Below are 18,085 nucleotides of genomic sequence, written 5' to 3' on the forward strand. Positions count from 1 at the left end.
AAGTTTTAAATTTTATACAATAAGGGAAGGAAAAAACCTAGCAACTTAAAGAAAGGGAAACTGCATAAATGGAATTCAAAAAATATAATTTTTTCATTCCATAGTTATAAGAATTTTAAAAAGATATTTTAAAAATAGGAACATTTAAAAATAGGAACTGAAGTCCAATTTTACATATTATAAAAATTCAAAATATGCATCTTTAAAAATTATGCAATTATAACCTTTAATTTGAGCATCTCCATATTGTTTCTTATTAACACTTCAAGGATATTCAATTGGTTTGAGTTTTAAAATTGCTAAGTTTTCTGGGGTTGAGTCCTTAAGATCTCTACTATTTACAATGTAATTCATTGAAATAAAAGGGATTTTATCAACTGCATCAATTAGCATCTCTGAAAGATGTGTGGCAAATTTCCCATCATACCCTAGGATGTTCTGCAAACTTCTTGAAGAAAGGACAAAGTATTCTTATATTAGCAAGGGAGATCAGAATTTTCCTTCTCACTTTACAGAAACATTTTCACCAGAATCATAGGAGAGATGAACTTAACTGGATGTATTTTTTTTTTATAACTCATCAGTTCAAGTAGTGTTGGTTTAAAATATTTTTACTTTTACAAGCACCTAAAGGTGCTGCTTTTTGACATGTGTCTTCTCAGTTTCTGGAAGAATTTTCACAAACAAAAAGGGAAAGAAGCAAAATTTCTTTGTAGATAGACTTGAAGCATCAATGATTTCAGATGTGGATGTACTCCACTACCTCAAACAAAAAAGCCTGCAACCCCTTTAGGGGTAGAAGCTTAGGTAGATGGCTTAATTAATTGTTATAGAATGTGTCACCTGATAGCTAACCTTCTGGTGATGAACCTCTAACAAATTCAGTGATACTTGAAAGGTTTCCTGCTTGATGGGTTTTCTCACAGAATCACATATCTTTGAGTTGAAAGGGACATCAGAAGCCATCCAGTATAATCCATAAGGAACCTGAGTGGTTTGGATGATTTGCCCAATATAACACAAATAGTATTGGAAGTTGGATTTGGATTCAGGTTCTCTGACTCCAGAACCAGTGCTCTTTTCGTTTATCAACTTGCCCTCCACTTTTGTATAGCCTTTGAGAATACAGAATTACCTCTGTGCCAAGATAAGACAGCAGAGTGCAACTTCAATGGAATCTCTTCTGAAAGAAAGAAGAAAAAACCCCCAAATCTGAAGTGTGATATAGGGCAATAGTTTCAACTTCAAATCATGTTAAGTTTATAGCATTTACCTAACTGTATTAAAATATGGTTCTATTCAAAAATACTTTTAAATACAATTCTATACAAAGAGAAAATTGGAATTCTAATGGAAAATTGAATTATTACTTCATGAATGCTATAAGCTTTAAAATTCCTGATTTACAGCATAAAAATAATAAATTTCTCCCAATAGTAGAATGAAAGCCAGTTATAATCTTGTGTGCTTTGATTTAATGATTTCTTCCTAACAAAAGCATTTTGTATTTTTTTTTGTTTAGTAAGCAACATTTTGACATTAACTCTTGGTAATCGTATTTGCAAAAAAGAGATGTTTTTTCCCTTTAAAAAAGAACACAGGGGTGTCTAGGTGGAGTAGTGGATAAAGCACTGGCCTTGGAGCCAGGAGTACTTGGGTTCAAATCCGGTCTCAGACACTTAATAATTACCTAGCTGTGTGGCCTTGGGCAAGCCACTTAACCCCGTTTGCCTTGCAAAAAACCTGAAAAAAAAAAGAACACATCATAGAGCATGGACAACCCTGAAAGACCTGCTATGGACACTGCCATCCTCATCCAGAGAAAAAAAATCTACGGAGCCTGAATGCAGAGCAAAGCATACTATATTCATTTTTTAAAACTTCTTTTATTTTTTTCCTTTTTCTCTCTCATAGCTTTTTCTTTCCCCTTAGTTCTCATTCCTCTTTCACAACATGACTAATATGTAAATATATTAAATAGGACTGTATATTTACAACTTTTACCAGACAGTTGCCGCCATGGGGAGGGAGGGAAGGGGAGCAGTAGAAAAATGTGGAACTCATAAATTTGCAAATGGATGAATGTTGAAAATGTTGCATGTAACTGGAAAATAATTTCAATGAAAAATAAATCCATCCTAAAAAAAAGAACATAAATTTCATCCTAAAATTGTTTTAAGTATCAAGAAGTATATAATTTTGGACTTTTCCAACTCCAACATAATTATCTTTTGAAAAAAATTTACTTTATACATAACTTTTCTCCAAAAAGTGCATTTCCACATGCAAAAGTAACAAAAAGAGATGACTGCAGATGAAACTGAGAAACCATAAAGTAATAACTCATATTCACTTTGCTTTTAAGGATATAAAAATTAATCATACTACTTTCAAAATTCCTTCTATTCATTCTTTTATGTATTTTCTTTTAAATGCTACAGTGACGCTTCATTTTTTTCTTTCCTCTTTGGCATTATTATCACTGTCTCTCTCTTCCCCATATTTCCCCATTGGGAGAAAAAAAAAACCTTGTAAAAATAGCATATTCAATCAAAATAAATCCTCACATTAGCCATGTCCAAAAAACTATGTCTTATTTTGCACCTAGAGTCCATCACCTCTCTGTTAGGAGGTAGGAGGCATGATTCCTCATTACTCCTCTAAAATTCTGTTGCCTTTGTAGTGATTATTTCATAGTGCATTTAATTGTACTTTTCCTTTTTGATGAATGTTACTAAGCTCTCAGTGTAGAATATTAATCCTGACATATATTTATATTCACTATATATGCATATTACAAAAATTATCTGTGTTATATGTACAATAAATGTCTGGAATAATAAACTACTCTCAAAGAGAGCATAAATATAGAAATATATATGAGTGTGCATATACACATATATATGCATATATATATATATATATATATACACATACACACACAATTACACATTATTCATATTAAAGGCTACCTCTCAGCATTGTGAGGATAAAATAAAATAACCTTTGGTAAGGTACTTTGCAAACCTTAAAAAGACAGGTAATAGAGTTACTTCAGGTCTTCAGTGGGTCAGATTACAATTTTATTGTTATGGAAATTCCCTCTATTAGTATAGATTTCATCCCATCTGTACCTTCTTATCTATGTCTTTATAATACTCCAATAACTCAGATTCTTTGGTTTCCAAGTTATACAATCATACTGCATCAATGGAAGAACATGTTTTTGTTAGCAAAAACAAGAAAAAAATAAGGATTTTTGTTCCAGAGAGCAGTTTGGAACCCATAAAACACTATAATTACCCAATTGCAACCCAATTAGTTTCCTCCCTCTCATTCAATATTGAACCCAATACAACCCATATGCAGTATCTGTCCCAGATATGGACAGGACACACACACACACACACACACACACACACACACACAAAATGAACTGATCATCCTAATGTAATGCCATAATCTAGACACGAGGCATTGATCATCCCTTTAGTTTTTCCTGTATAGACTGTTAAATCAGTATCTTCTGAATAGTCATTTTATCTAAGTATTTTAGGGAAAAGTAATGATGGGCTATGTGGGTACTAATTGCCCTCGTGACACATATAAAGACAGAAAGCTACTAAGTTCCAGCTGGAATACTAGTTTGCTGCATGATCTTGCAAAAACTATTTAAATTCTCTAAGACATGGCTTCCTTATTCAAGCTACCTCACTTCATAAGGTTGCAATTAGAAAAAAATGATTTGTAAACATCAAGGTCCTATATAAATGTGACATTATTTATATTTACATTTTCCTTTTATCATATTGATAAAAATATCTCATCCAGTTTTAATCAGTATTATTTAAGGAGCTCCAGGATCATCTTTAGCCCATATGAGAATGAAATAATATGTGAATGTTTAAGTAAATATATGAACTGTATTTGGAATACTAATATAACAATATTATATATTATACCATATTTAAAAATGAGAAAATATATATAAAATGCTTTGCAAATGTTAATGTGTTATTTGTCAGCTATCATTATTATTATCATCAATCAACAAACATTGATTAAGTAACCTTAACGGTGCTATCAGATACAAAAATAAATTTATATATATATATATGAAGGTAACATATTCAAAATAGATAAAAGATAATTTTGGGGGAGATTCTCAGACAGTAGATATTGAGTATCAGTAAGAAATAGAGTGAGATGAGTACACTCAGAGTCTGGGGGAAAGACAAGGACAAAAGGAAAGTACAGAAAACTTCTCAATAGATTGGGTAAAGAACCACTTTTCAGATTCTGATTATTTCTCACTTATTAACTTCCTCTTCACTGGTCTACACACAAGTCCTGCACAGAGTAATTTTCTTTTGCCATATGTCACTGTTTCTTTAACCATATATCACATTTCGTACAGATACAAATTTTAAGTAAAATATTTCTCTGTATAATGTGTCTCTCTACTCCCTGTCCCCACATGGATATACTTTTTTCTCCCTTTAATCAAACAACATATCACCAAAAGAACTCCTATAGGAGAACTTAGTCTTTATCAGGGCAGGCAAAGGGTTAAAGGAATTGTTAATTGCTTACAAGTGAATGGAGTAGGGCAGAGCTAGTCAAGTGCTTTCTCCTCTAACTCCACCCTACTCATTACCTTTTTCCTTATCCCTCTCATCTCCATCTGAACTTCCTTAGACTAAGAATGTAGAGTTGTAAATTCTTCTATGCAAGCTTAAGAGGGGAACAAAAGGAAAAAGTGAGGGACAGAACAGCTGTCTGGGACTTCTTATACTGGATGAAACATTATTAAACTACATAGATGAGATTATCCAAAAATACAAAAGCACTTTGAAGTCATTTACAAAAACTGTCTCCCAATATTCTCTCACAAATACACATATCTTTGCTTAACGTGGTTTTTAAGGAATTTTTCATTAGAGACAGCAGTAAGATTTGAAGTCAATCTAGATTACAATTAAATTTTGCTATTAATTGTTCTGTTTGGGTAGTTATCCCACAGATAGAAAAATTTTAAATTTAAGTAAAGTTGCTAAGAGTAAGAAGTCTCAGATTTGCAAGTAATTTCCTGTCCTTGTTTTTATATAAAGGGAAATATAAAGGAAAATTTGTGCAAGTTAATACTGAAACTTACCTCCTCATGTCTTTATAATGGTTATCCATTATTTCCACATAGGACTCAAACTACAGAATGGTCTTGTCTCTAATCTTTCTTTGACAAAGAAGAGTATTATGTTAGATTATATCATAGCTCATAAGAATTCCTACCTTGATCTAATTTATAAGGACTCATATCATTCAATGCTCTAGTTCAGGGTTATCAAAATGTGACCCTTGACTACATGTTCAGTAAGTTTACTAAATGCTTTAGTAGCCCAAGCTGATCTACTGCAGAGCTCACACTAAAAATGGCCAATCAGAATATACTGTTTCAATAACAACTTTCAAAACTAAGGTTGGCCAGCCCTGTTCTAGTCTAAACATAGTTGTTGTTGTTGTTGTTGTTTAAATGAAAAAGCATTTATTGGACTTCAATTCCTACTAAGTTCCAGGTGCTATGCTCAACACTGGGGATAACAACTAGAGAAAGACAGCCTGTGGTCAAGTTCACACTTGGGACTTGGGGTGAAAAACATGTTAAAAGCAGTTCAGCTTCTGGGTAAATGAAGACTTTTAAAAAGTCATCAAAATGCACCAGAGGGGCAGATTGCATGACCTAGGTAGGCATCTTTAGAATGTCAGTAGGTCAGATGATATTGGGAACCTGTAGGATATGCAATAAACAGGGCAAGTGGTAAACAAGGAGGTCCTTAGAAAGTAATGTCAGAAAACTCTCACTATTTGCAGATATCATGATAGTATACCTAGAGAACTCAAAAAATCATCTAAAAAAACTACTAGAAATAATTAGCAACTTTAGCAAAGTTGCAGGATATAAAATAAACCCTCATAAATCCTCAACATCTCTATATATGACTGGCAAGATATAGCAGAAAGAGGTAGAAAGAGAATTCCCATTCAAAGTAACCTCAGAAAATATAAAATACCTGGGAGTCTACCTGCCAAGGCAGACTCAAAAATTTTGGAAAACAATTGCAAAACACTTCTCATACAAATAAAATCAAATTTAAATAACTGGGTAAACATCAACTGCTCATGGATAGGTCAAACTAATAGAATGAAAATGATAATTCTACCAAAACTAAACTATCTGTTTAGCACCCTACCAATCAAAATTCCAAAAAATTACTTTAATGAGGTAGGAAAAATTGTAAGTAAATTCATTTGGAGAAATAAAAAAGTCAAGAATTTCCAGGGATTCAATGAAAAAAAGTCCAAAGGAAGGCGACTTAGCCTTATCAGATCTAAAATTATATTATAAAGGATCAGTCACCAAAACTGTCTGATATTGGCTAAGAAATAGCGTGGTGGGATCAGTGGAACAGACTAGGTGCAATAGCAGGAAACAATTATAGTAATCTGCTGTTTGATAAACCCAAAGAGTCCAGTTATTGGGATAAAAACTCACTCTTCAATTAAAAACTGCTGGGAAAATTGAAAGTTAGTATGGAAGAAACTTAGATTAAGACCAACACCTCACTCCCTATACCAAGATAAGATTCAAATGGTTACAGGATTTAGACATAAAAACAATATTATAGGCAAACTAGAAGATCAAGGACTAGTTTACCTGTCAGATCTATGGAAAGGGAAGCAGTTTATGACTAAGGAAAAGATAGAGAACATCACTAAAAACAAACTAGATGATTTTTGATTATATTAAATTAAAAAAGCTTTTGCATAGACAAAACCATTGTAACCAAGATCAAAAGAAATGTAGTAAACTGGGAAACAATCTTTACAACTAATATTTCTGACAAAGGACTCATTTTTAAAATATGCAAAGAACTGAGTCAATTTTTTTTTAAAAAAGCCATTCCCCAATTGACAAATAGTCGAAGGATATGCAAAGGCAATTTACAGATGAGGAGATCAAAGCAATCCATATTGCCATATGAATAATTGCTCTAAATAATTACTTATTAGAGAAATGTAAATTGAAACTTCTGTAAGGTACCACCTCACACCTCTCAGACTGGCCAGTATGACCAGAAAGGACAATAATCATTGTTGGAAGGGTTGTGGGAAATCTGGAACACTAATGCATTGTTGGTAGAGCTGTGAACTCATCCAATCTTTCTGGGGAGCAATTTGGAACTTCGCCCAAAAGACAATAAAAATATGCATACCCTTTGATCCAACAATACCACTACTGGGTTTATACCCTGAAGAGATGATGAAAATGGGTAAAAACATCACTGGCACAAAAATATTCATAGCATCCCTGTTTGTGGTGGCAAAGAATTGGAAATCAAGTAAATGTCCTTCAATTGGGGAATGGCTTAGCAAACTGTGGTATATGTATGATATGGAACACTACTGTTCTATTAGAAACAAGGAGGGATGGGATTTCAGGGAAGCCTGGAGCAATTTACATGAACTGATGCTGAGTGAGATGAGCAGAATCAGAAAAACATTGTACACCCTAACAGCAACGTGGGGGTAATGATCAACCTTGATGAACTTACTCATTCCATCAGTGCAACAATCAGGGATAATTTGGGGCTGTTTGCAATGGAGAATACCATCTGTATCCAGAAAAACAACTGTGGAGTTTGAACAAAGACCAAGGACTATTACCCTTAATTTAGAAAAAAACTGATATCTTATTGTCTGATCTTGCTATCTCTTATATTTTCTGTTTCTTCTTTAAGGATATGATTTCTCTCTCATCACATTCAATTTGGATCAAGTACAACATGGAAACAAAGTAAAGACTGACATTGCTTTTCGTGGAGGGGTGGGGGGAGAAAAGTAAGACTGGGGAGGAAAATTGTAAAACTGAAATAATATCTTTAATAAAAATTAATTTTAAAAAGTTAATGTGATTCCTTATGATTATCTAATTATCTTATACTATCCTAATTCATTAATATACCAAAATTTGTTTAATATTTTTCCCATTTTTTATATTTAAGCTGATCCCACCAGGCATTTGTAATTACAAACTTAACTCATGATCTAGTCTACAATATCCCAGATCTCTCACATAATGGTGAATCAGGTCTACAGCATGTGGTTGATTGGAAGTGGGGAATACAGGGCCAGTGTTCTATCCACTGTGCCCTATATAACAATTCTAAAACTCTGATCAATGCAATGTGCTATCTTCCTTCTGATAGAGAAATGATGAAAGAATGAAATAAAGATATTTTAATCATGGCCAATGGAGCAATTTGTTTTCCTTGATTCCACATATTTGTTAAAATATTTTGTTTTTTAATTAGGAACTTTAGCAAAGTTGCAAGATATAAATAAACCCTCATAAATCCTCAACTTTTTTATATATATGACTAGCAAGATACATCAGGAAGAGCTGGAAAGGGAAATCCCATTCAAAGTAACCTCAGACAATATAAATTACCTGGGAGGCTATTTGCCAAGGCAGACTCAGAAACTTTTTGAAAACAATACAAAACACTTCTCACACAAATTAAATCAGATTTAAATAACTGGGTAAACATCAACTGCTCATGGATAGGTCGAACTAATATAATAAAAATGACAATTCCACCAAAACTAAACTTCCTGTTTAGTGCCCTATCAAAATTCCAAAAAAATTACTTTAATGAGTTAGAAAAAGTGATAAGTAAATTCACATGGAGAAATAAAGTCAAGAACTTCCAGGGATTCAATGAAAAAAAGCACAAAAGAAGGTGGCTTAGCCCTACCCTATCTAAAATAATATTATAAAGCATTAGTTATCAAAACTGTCTGATACCGGCTAAGAAAGAGTGGTAGACCAGTGGAATAGACTAGGTGCAATAGCAGGAAATGATTATAGTAATCTGCTGTTTGATAAACCCAAAGAGTCCAACTATTGGGATAAAAACTCTCTCTTCAATAATAACTGCTGGGAAAATTGGAAGTTAGTATGGAAGAAACTTAGATTAGACCAACACGTCATACCCTATATACCAAGACAAGATCAAAATGGATACAGGATTTAGACATAAAAAATAGTATTATAAGCAAACTAGAAGATCAAGGACTAGTTTACCTGTCAGATCTATGGAAAGGGAAGCAGTTTATGACTAAGGAAAAGATGGAGAACACCACTAAAAACAAACTAGATGATTTTGGTTATATTAAATTAAAAAAGCTTTTGTACAGACAAAACTACTGTAACCAAGATCAAAAGAAATGTAGTAAACTGGGAAAATCTTTACAACTAATATTTCTGACAAAGGACTCATTTCTAAAATATGCAGAGAACCGAGTCAAATTTTTTTTTAAAAAAAGCCATTCCCCAATTGACAAATGGTCAAAGGATATGCAAAGGCAATTTACAGATGAGGAGATCAAAGCAATCCATATTGCCATATGAAAAATTGCTCTAAATAATTACTTATTAGAGAAATGTAAATTAAAACTTCTCTAAGGTACCACCTCACACCTCTCAGACTGGCCAGTATGACCAGAAAGGACAATAATCATTGTTGGAAGGGTTGTGGGAAATCTGGAACACTAATGCATTGTTGGTAGAGCTGTGAACTCATCCAATCTTTCTGGGGAGCAATTTGGAACTTCGCCCAAAAGGCAATAAAAATATGCATACCCTTTGATCCAGCAATACAACTACTGGGTCTATACCCTGAAGAGATGATGAAAATGGATAAAAACATCACTTGTACAAAAATATTCATAGCATCCCTGTTTGTGGTGGCAAAGAACTGGAAATCAAGTAAATGTCCTTCAATTAGGGAATGGCTTAGCAAACTGTGGTATGTCATGTAACACTATTGTTCTATTAGAAACCAGTCAGGGATGGGATTTCAGGGAATCTTGGAAGGATTTGCATGAACTGATGCTGAGTGAGATGACCAGAATCAGAAAAACATTGTACACCCTAACAGCAACATGGGGGTGATGATCAACATTGATGGATTTGCTCATTCCATCAGTGCAACAATCATGGGACAATTTGGGGCTGTCTGTGATGGAGAATACCATCTGTATCCAGAGAAAGAACTGAGGAGTTTGAACAAAGACCAAAGACTATTACCTTCAATTTAGGGGAAAAAAACGGTATCTTATTATGTAATTTTGCTGTCTCTTATACTTTATTTTTCTTCCTTTAGGATATGATTTCTCTCTATGACACCCAACTTAGATCACTGTATACCATGGAAACAATGTAAAGACTAACAAACTGCCTTCTGTGGGGGGTAGGGGGGAGGAAAGCAAGAATAGGGGAAAAATCATAAAACTCAAAATAAATAAAAAAATTTTAAAAAGTTAAAGGTGAAAAAGAAAAAGAAAAAAGAAAGTAATGTCAGAGGATACTCTCAGTAAAAATTTATATGAATAGATGCAATGGGAAATGTAATGTATACAAAGTAATAGCAATATTGCAGAATGATCAGCTGTGAATGACCTACCTTTCTCAGCAATGGTGTGATCCAAGAAACTTAGAAGGATCCATGATAAAGAATGCTATCCATACCAAAGTCAGAGCTGATAATATCCGAATACAGATTGAAGCATACTTTTTTTCACTTAAAAAAAAAAGCAGCATAAGGGCAGATGGCATGATTTGTTTCATTGTCCATACGACCCAAAAGGGCAGCTAAGTGGTACAATGGCTAAAGCAACAGCCTGGAGTCAGGGGGACTGGAGGTCAAATCTGGCTTCAGACACTTAAGGCTAACCAGCTGTGTGATGTTGGGCAAGTCATTCAACCCTGATGGCTTTGCATCTGGGGCCATCTCCAGTCATCCTGACATGTATCTGGCCACTGACCCAGATGGCTCTGGAGGTGAAAGTGAATCTGGTGACTTAGATCAGCATCCCCCCTCACTCAAATCCAATTCATGTACTTGTCATAGCATTTCCCTGATGTCACAGTCTTCAAGAAAGGAGGATAAAACATTAAGAACTAGTCATACTACCTGAAAGAAAAGTTGGTAACTCCCATTAACCCAAGTCATGTGAGCAATCAAGCAATGCAGATTAGTTTCTAGGTGATCTGGAGCAAGAGTTGAGCAAGTCAAGAGATCAGTTTGGTCCAATAGATGAAGATATCTACTACCTTCCTCTTATTTACTATTAGTACATGTGAACAATTTCTATAGTTGTTTCAAGTATGCATTTTTGGATGGTATTATAAAAGAAAAAAATAGCACATAGAAAAACTGAGAAAGAATATGAAGAAAATGCCCAAAGATAGCCATGGAATATAGTTCCAGCGAGGGGGCAGGCAGGGGGGAAGGAAAAAGGTAAAGAGAAAATCATTTGGAGATTATATTGCAAGGTTAAATAGAGTACATGTTAACCTAAATTTTAGCATCTGCAAGTATTGAGTATTCTCACTTCTTCCTAGTTTCTTCTCTAGCTAATCTTAGAGCTTCATCAATGCCTTCAATTTCTGAACAAGTAGGTACATAATTCCACTCAACATTCATGTCCCGAATCATATACAGCTTAGTGAATTGGTCTCTGTGCATATCATGTTTATTTTTATTTGTTTTCCAATCATTTTATTTCCAGTAATTAATCCAGTCATTCAAACCTTGGGTAATAAATTGGTTACTTGTGCACACAATGAAGTCCTTATGTGGGGCCTTTGCTTGCTCAGTCTCTTTGGCAGCTGCTTCTAATGATGTTCTGTCAGAATGTGTACCATTTATGTTTATATCATGGTATATAGAGTCATATAGATAACCAGTAGACACCAATTCCTCTTTGTGCCCCTTCTCCATTATTTTTGCAAGCACCCTCAACAGAACACAGTGTTAGGGTCTGGTCCCTAATGGGGTCACCTGGACTGACTTCCAGAGCCTCCAGTCTACCAACCATAGTCACAGTTCCTGAGATTGTATTTCCAACTCATCTCTAGTCTCTCTAATGATTTGGTGGAAAAAGAAAGTGACTTTGATCTTCAGAAAATGTGAACTCTAAACAGGCTTTTTATGTTTGATCAAATTATAAATCCTCTTTTCTATTTTTCTGTCCTTTTTTCCTTTCTCTTGGACCACCGTGATATATATATATATATATATATATATATATATATATATATACATATATATATATATATATAATATATAATATATATATATTTATTGCTTAAACATGGGATGTGTATCAGGCAAAAATGAATCAATTTTGAAGTTCCTTCTAATGAATCAGATTGTACCACATTCATACCTATTCATCTTATGCAAATCTTATTCATGTTATCCAAAAAAATTATTTCATTGGAGGGTTTAATAATTAAATCAGATGGATCAGTTTACTGTACAAAAAGCTATAAGTAAGATTTATGATGTTACCTTTATGCTGTGCACAATTTTTAAACTTTGCTTATAGGTTTGATAGAAATAGAATTACTATGAGAGAAACAAAATGATGAATTTCTTCACACCTGATATGCATTTCAATCTTTCTTTCTTGACATTAATAGTCATTTTTTCAAACCTGTCATAGGATGTGAAATAATTATAGTGGAAAAGGCTAAATTGGGAATCAGCAGACCTGAGTTTGAAACCTAGTTCTTTAAATTACTTTATGTGGCACTCCTAATCTCTCAGCTCTCAGTTTCCTCATCTCCAAAGTAAGGGGAGGTTTCTATTATATATAGCTTCTAGATTCCCTCCATGATCTAAATTTATGATCTCTTGATCCTAAAATACCATATAAAACTATATAATTGTCCTAAACTTCTTATAGATATTTTAAAAATCTCATTCGTATATTGTTTTTATAATACTTAAAGGCCATATGTACCTTACAAAGACCATGTATATTATGGTCAAGATTAAGGCTATACATATGTAATTTATCTCAACATCAAACAGAGTTGACTATTAACCACACGTGTCCACTGCTTTATATACCAGATGCATTTCTAAAATGTATATAAATCAAATTGCTTGTCAAATAAGGATTTGATAATATGGCCAAGCTTTGATCATGCCTAGCCTTAAGATTCAACATTGATGAAATTTTTAGAGCTGCAAGGGACATTTGATATCTCATTTAACATCCTCATTTAATAGGCGAACAACATAAGGCACAGGGAAGTGAACTGACTTGTGTCCAATGTTAAAAAAAGGTAAGATCTAAAACTCAGGTCTACTGGCACCTCCAGAAAAGTACTCTTTCCATATACCCTGTTCTTTCATATCAAGAAGCAATTTTGGTGAATGACAGCCCTGCGAAGTTATTATACAGGTCCTTTCCTCTAAGAGATATTTTAAAGATATTGCAGCTTTGCATTATCATTTCTTAGATTTATATGTAGTCTATCTTCAGGAATGGCTCACTAATCTTCAAAAATATCAGAGAGTGAGGTAAACAGCATTACTCTTGACTCTGACAAAGAGGAAAAAATGAATTACTGAAAATTACTGAAGGTCACTCAAGATATGAGTTGTTGGGATAAAAATCTGAAGATTACTAAGTTTAACACCTACCTACCAGAACCTTATCTACACATAATGTAAAAACAAAATTTGACACTTTTTTGTTGTTATTGTTTCACTCATGCCCAATACTTCATTACTCAATTTTGGGGTTTTCTTGGGTAGTGGTTTGCCATTTACTTCTCCACTTCATTTTACTGATGAGAAACTGAGGCAAACAGGGTAAGATGAGTCTTCCCAATTCCAAGCTCAGTGCTCTATTCATTGAACCACTTACCTACACATTTGGCATTATATTGTTTAAAAAACTTTTTTCCCATAATGCTAAATTTATAGCCCCTCAAAAATATCAGGTCAAGTTTTAAACAATCATAGGTTAAGGCTAATCATGAAGATCTAAGAAGGGTCTAAGCAGATACTTCAGCTCTAGGCAGTCAACAAGTTCGAGACAGAAATAATCAGAAAGGTGGCAAAATGAGATTGCAAAATGAGATTCCTATACTAGGACAAATGTAGTTTGCTCTCTGGCTTTTTATATTGCTTAGTGAATATGGTTGAACTTGAGTCCATGGGGACTGATCAAAGATAGAATAAGGAGATGGATTGGCAGACAAATGTTGTCTTAGCATAAGGCAATGACAGAGATGCTAAAACCATCTTCTACAAAATTCAATCCTCAGTATGTTTTCATGGCAGAAGGGATATGGATGGGGCCACAAAGCTTCATCTAGTCTGGTCCTCTGAGCTTCTTTGTGAATGTTTCTACCATTAGAAAAATAATTATCTTCTTAAAGCTCTCCAGTAAGGAAGTTTCCATAACCTTACTTAGCAGCTCTATTTAGTGCTTTATAAATTTGATAACAAAAGTACTTTTTGAGACAAGAAGTGATAGAACCATAGATCAAGAATTGGAAGGTATGTTAAAAATAAATTAGTTTAGCCTTCTCAACAATAGCAACAATATCTTTCTTCACTTTGGACCAGTTTTCAGAGTAATCGAAGGGATAAAAGGGGGGTAGAATAAGATCTCTCTCTCTCTCTCTCTCTCTCACACACACACACACACACACACACACACACACACACACACACACACACAAACACGAAGTGGTCCTACAAGCGCCACTGGAGGGCAGTTGAAACCCAAAGACAGGTGCACAGCAGCTGATGACATAACAAACAATAAGTTACCAGGGTGGAAAATATCTAGGGTCACTTGTTCAAGTGAGTAAAATAATCCAGGTCAAGATATAATTCCAGAGGGTGGGAAGGAAGAATGGAAGGAATTATGTAACTTATAAATATGCACATGCATGTGGATTAATATTGAAAAATTTTCATAACATGTAATTGGAAAAATAAAATCAAATATCAATTGTAAAAAAAAGATATAATTCCAAGAAGAGAGAGAACACCACAGGAATATCATTCAAAGTAAAATGACAGGAATGATTACACTGATGTCAAATTGAAGGAAGAAGTAGGGAAGAGGTAAGAGTGATACAAGGCAAAGCCCAAAAGACATAGATTTCAGGAAGTCTGAAATTAAAGTCAAGATCAGATATATTTAATAAAAAAGTCAAAAGTCAGCTAAGAGTAGACAAAACCATAAATAGATTGGTCAAGGGCAAGAGAGCTGGTGTTCCAGGATCTTGAAACAAAGAAAAAAGCAGGATAGGCAGGAATATAAAATCCCTTCAATAAGGGCTGAAGTGACTGTTGGCTATTGAAAAAATGCTTTAAAACCCTTTTCACCAGGGTAGCTGTAGAGAGTCCTGGCTCCAGGTTTGTTTACTTACTTGATTTAGGTCATAAATGTAGATTGGAAAACAAAAATATATTTCCTTGCTAAATATGTAGCAGTTGGAGAACTTTGGCTTCCTTTTTTGGTACCTTTAGAACCAACAACCACTAAACACCATCATTTAGGTTTCAAAACATTTTCTGTACCTGAACTTCTTCCTCTTCTAACATAATAATGGCTTGTAGAAAGTAAAAAATACAAGATGATCTTTATACTTATATTACATTGAAAAACAATTGAAGGAAATGTAGTTTTCCCTCCCCCATACAATCTATTAAACCCTCATATCCATGACTTCCAGTCACTTCTTGGCATTTTTTAATCCACGCATATTCAAGCTGGATTCAGAAAAGGAATAGTAAGATCCAGTCACAGATCACAATTTGTCCTTTGATTTAAGTTCATTTCTCTTGATTATCCCTTTTTTCTTTGGACTCTTTGGAAGACTTTTTTGTTTGGTTTGTTTTCCATGATTCCTTGTATATAATGCATTTTCTGGGTTCCTCCCTCCTCAGGAAGACAGTCATGTGACTACTGAATCTCATATGTAGTATGAGTAAAATTCTCTGCTTTGGATCAAAAATGCCTCTTCATATGTAAAGTGGGACAGACATGGGACTGTCCCTTTTGGACATTTACAAAAGCAGAAAGAGGCCTAGGCTGGTAGAATTCTTTGTTTTTAATTAAATATTTTTATTTGTTTTACCAACAACATGCAACAGTAGTGTTCACCAATCATTTTTTTTTTGGCAAGATTTTGAATTTTACATTTTTCTCCCTCTTTCCCTTCCCTCTCCCTTCCCATGACAAAAAACAATCTACTGTAGACTCTACATGTGTAATTATACTAAACATGGATCCATATTAATCATTTTGTAAAAGAAGAATCAAATACAAACAGAAGAAAAAAACAGGGAAAAAACAACATAATACATAAAATAACTTTTAAAAATTGAAGATAGTAAGCTTTGGTCTGCATGTAAATTCCACAGTTCCCTTTCTGAATATAGGTACTATTTTCCATCACAAATCTTTCAGAATTGTCTTTGATTAATGTACTGCTGAAATGAACAAGTCCTTGACCATCACCCCATGTTGTTTTTAGCATATAGAAAATGTTCCTCTGGTTCTGCTCATTTCACTCAGCATCAGTTCATGTAAGTCTTTCCAGGCTACCCTGGAGTCCATGCCTCATAATTTCTTAGAGAATAATAGTGTTCCATCACATTCATATACCACAATTTGTTCAGCCATTCCCCAATTGATGGGCATGCCCTCAATTTCCAAAAATTTGTCACCACAAAAATAACTGCTATGATTATTTTTGTACATGTGGGTTTTTTATTCTTTTTTGTGATCTCTTTGAGATACAGACCCAGTAGAGGTATTGCTGGATCAAAAGGTATGCAGTTTTATTACCCTTTGGGCATAATTTAAATTGCTCTCCAGAAAGGCTGGATGAGTTCACAGCTCCACCAACAATGTATTAGTGTCACTGGTAGAATTCTTCAAGGAGGTGTGAGGCATGGACATGGGAGATAGGTTCTATATACAATCTTTAGGATCATATCCTTTCTAGACTATGAGATATTGGCTCTGTCTACATTAGAAGCAATGATCTAATATATTCCAACACAGAATTTTATCCTCTCTTTGTACCAATTTTGATGGCCATCATAGGTATAAAAGAGAGCATAGTAAGGCTATATAGAGTAGAAGAGAGATCATTAAACCTAGAGTATACCCTAACCATGGAATACAGCCACCTACTAATAGCGTGCAGGAATAATAAGACAAATAACAGGAACAGGGTCAATAAATCAGTTTTCTAGTTAGAACCCAAGTCCAGGAAGGGGGAGGTCACCTCATATAATGTAGCAAGTCAGGCATTATGTTAATTGTTAGGGATACAAAGAAAGACAAAATATGACCCCTGCCTTCAAGTACTAATCTAATGGAGTAGACAATACGTAAGTAACCATATACATTCTTAATATACAAAATGTAAGTAGGAGGCAATCTTAGAAAGTTTATAGGGCTATCATTAGTTTTAAAAAAATGTCCCACAGAAGGTATATATTTGAGCTGAATCGTAAAGAAGAAAGTCAGAAAAGCTAGGAGGCAGTGGAAAGGAGAGGGGGTTATTCCAATCATGGATTGCAAATGCATGGACTTAGGAGATCAAGTGCCATGGGTAAAAATAGCAAGGAAGTCAATATAGCTAAATCACAGAATATTGAAGGAAATAAAGTATAAGAAGCCTGGAAATGTAGGAAGTATTCAGGCTGTGAAGGGTTCCAAATGTAAATCAGAGGACAGAGAGTAATAAGGAGATACTATTAGAATTAAGTAAGGGGGGGATAACACGGTCAGACTTTAAAAGATCACTTTGGCAGCTGAAGGGAGATTGGAATAGGGAGAGACTTGAAGCAAGTAAATCATCAGAAGTCTCTTGCAATTGTTCAGGTGATGAGAGCCTGTAAAAGGTGTGGTTGGGTAAGTGGGAAAAAAGAGATATATAACAAGATATGTTTTGAAGGTTAAAAAATGACAAGAATTTATATCAGATTAACCATGTAGGGTAAATATAAACAAGAAGTTGAATCTGGCTGACCTGGAGAATGATAGCATCTTTGAAATAATAAAGAATAAATTTAGGAGAGAGAAGAAAAAAAATATAATGAGGACTGTTTTGAGAATGTTCATTTTGAGATGTTTATGGTACATCCATTTTAAGATATCCAAGAGGCAGTTGGTGATAAAGAATAAGGGC

The 18,085-nt window shown here is 34.1% G+C and overlaps 2 protein-coding genes across 6 annotated transcripts in view; both read right to left on the minus strand.

Moving 5' to 3' along the window:
• FRMD5 (FERM domain containing 5) overlaps window positions 1–18,085 on the minus strand; it is a 415,376-nt gene that overhangs the window by 288,050 nt on the left and 109,241 nt on the right. The gene's annotated exons all lie outside the window — the stretch shown is intronic.
• The window catches only part of LOC141522127 (F-actin-capping protein subunit alpha-1-like), a 138,472-nt gene that overhangs the window by 15,755 nt on the left and 104,632 nt on the right, over window positions 1–18,085 (minus strand). Inside the window, exon 2 of the mRNA XM_074235270.1 lies at window positions 5,156–7,688. The gene's annotated coding sequence lies outside the window, so the exon portion shown is untranslated. The remainder of the gene's footprint in view (window positions 1–5,155; window positions 7,689–18,085) is intronic.

Source organism: Macrotis lagotis, chromosome 4 (genome assembly GCF_037893015.1).
Source record: "Macrotis lagotis isolate mMagLag1 chromosome 4, bilby.v1.9.chrom.fasta, whole genome shotgun sequence".
NCBI classification, from domain to species: Eukaryota; Metazoa; Chordata; class Mammalia; order Peramelemorphia; family Peramelidae; genus Macrotis; species Macrotis lagotis.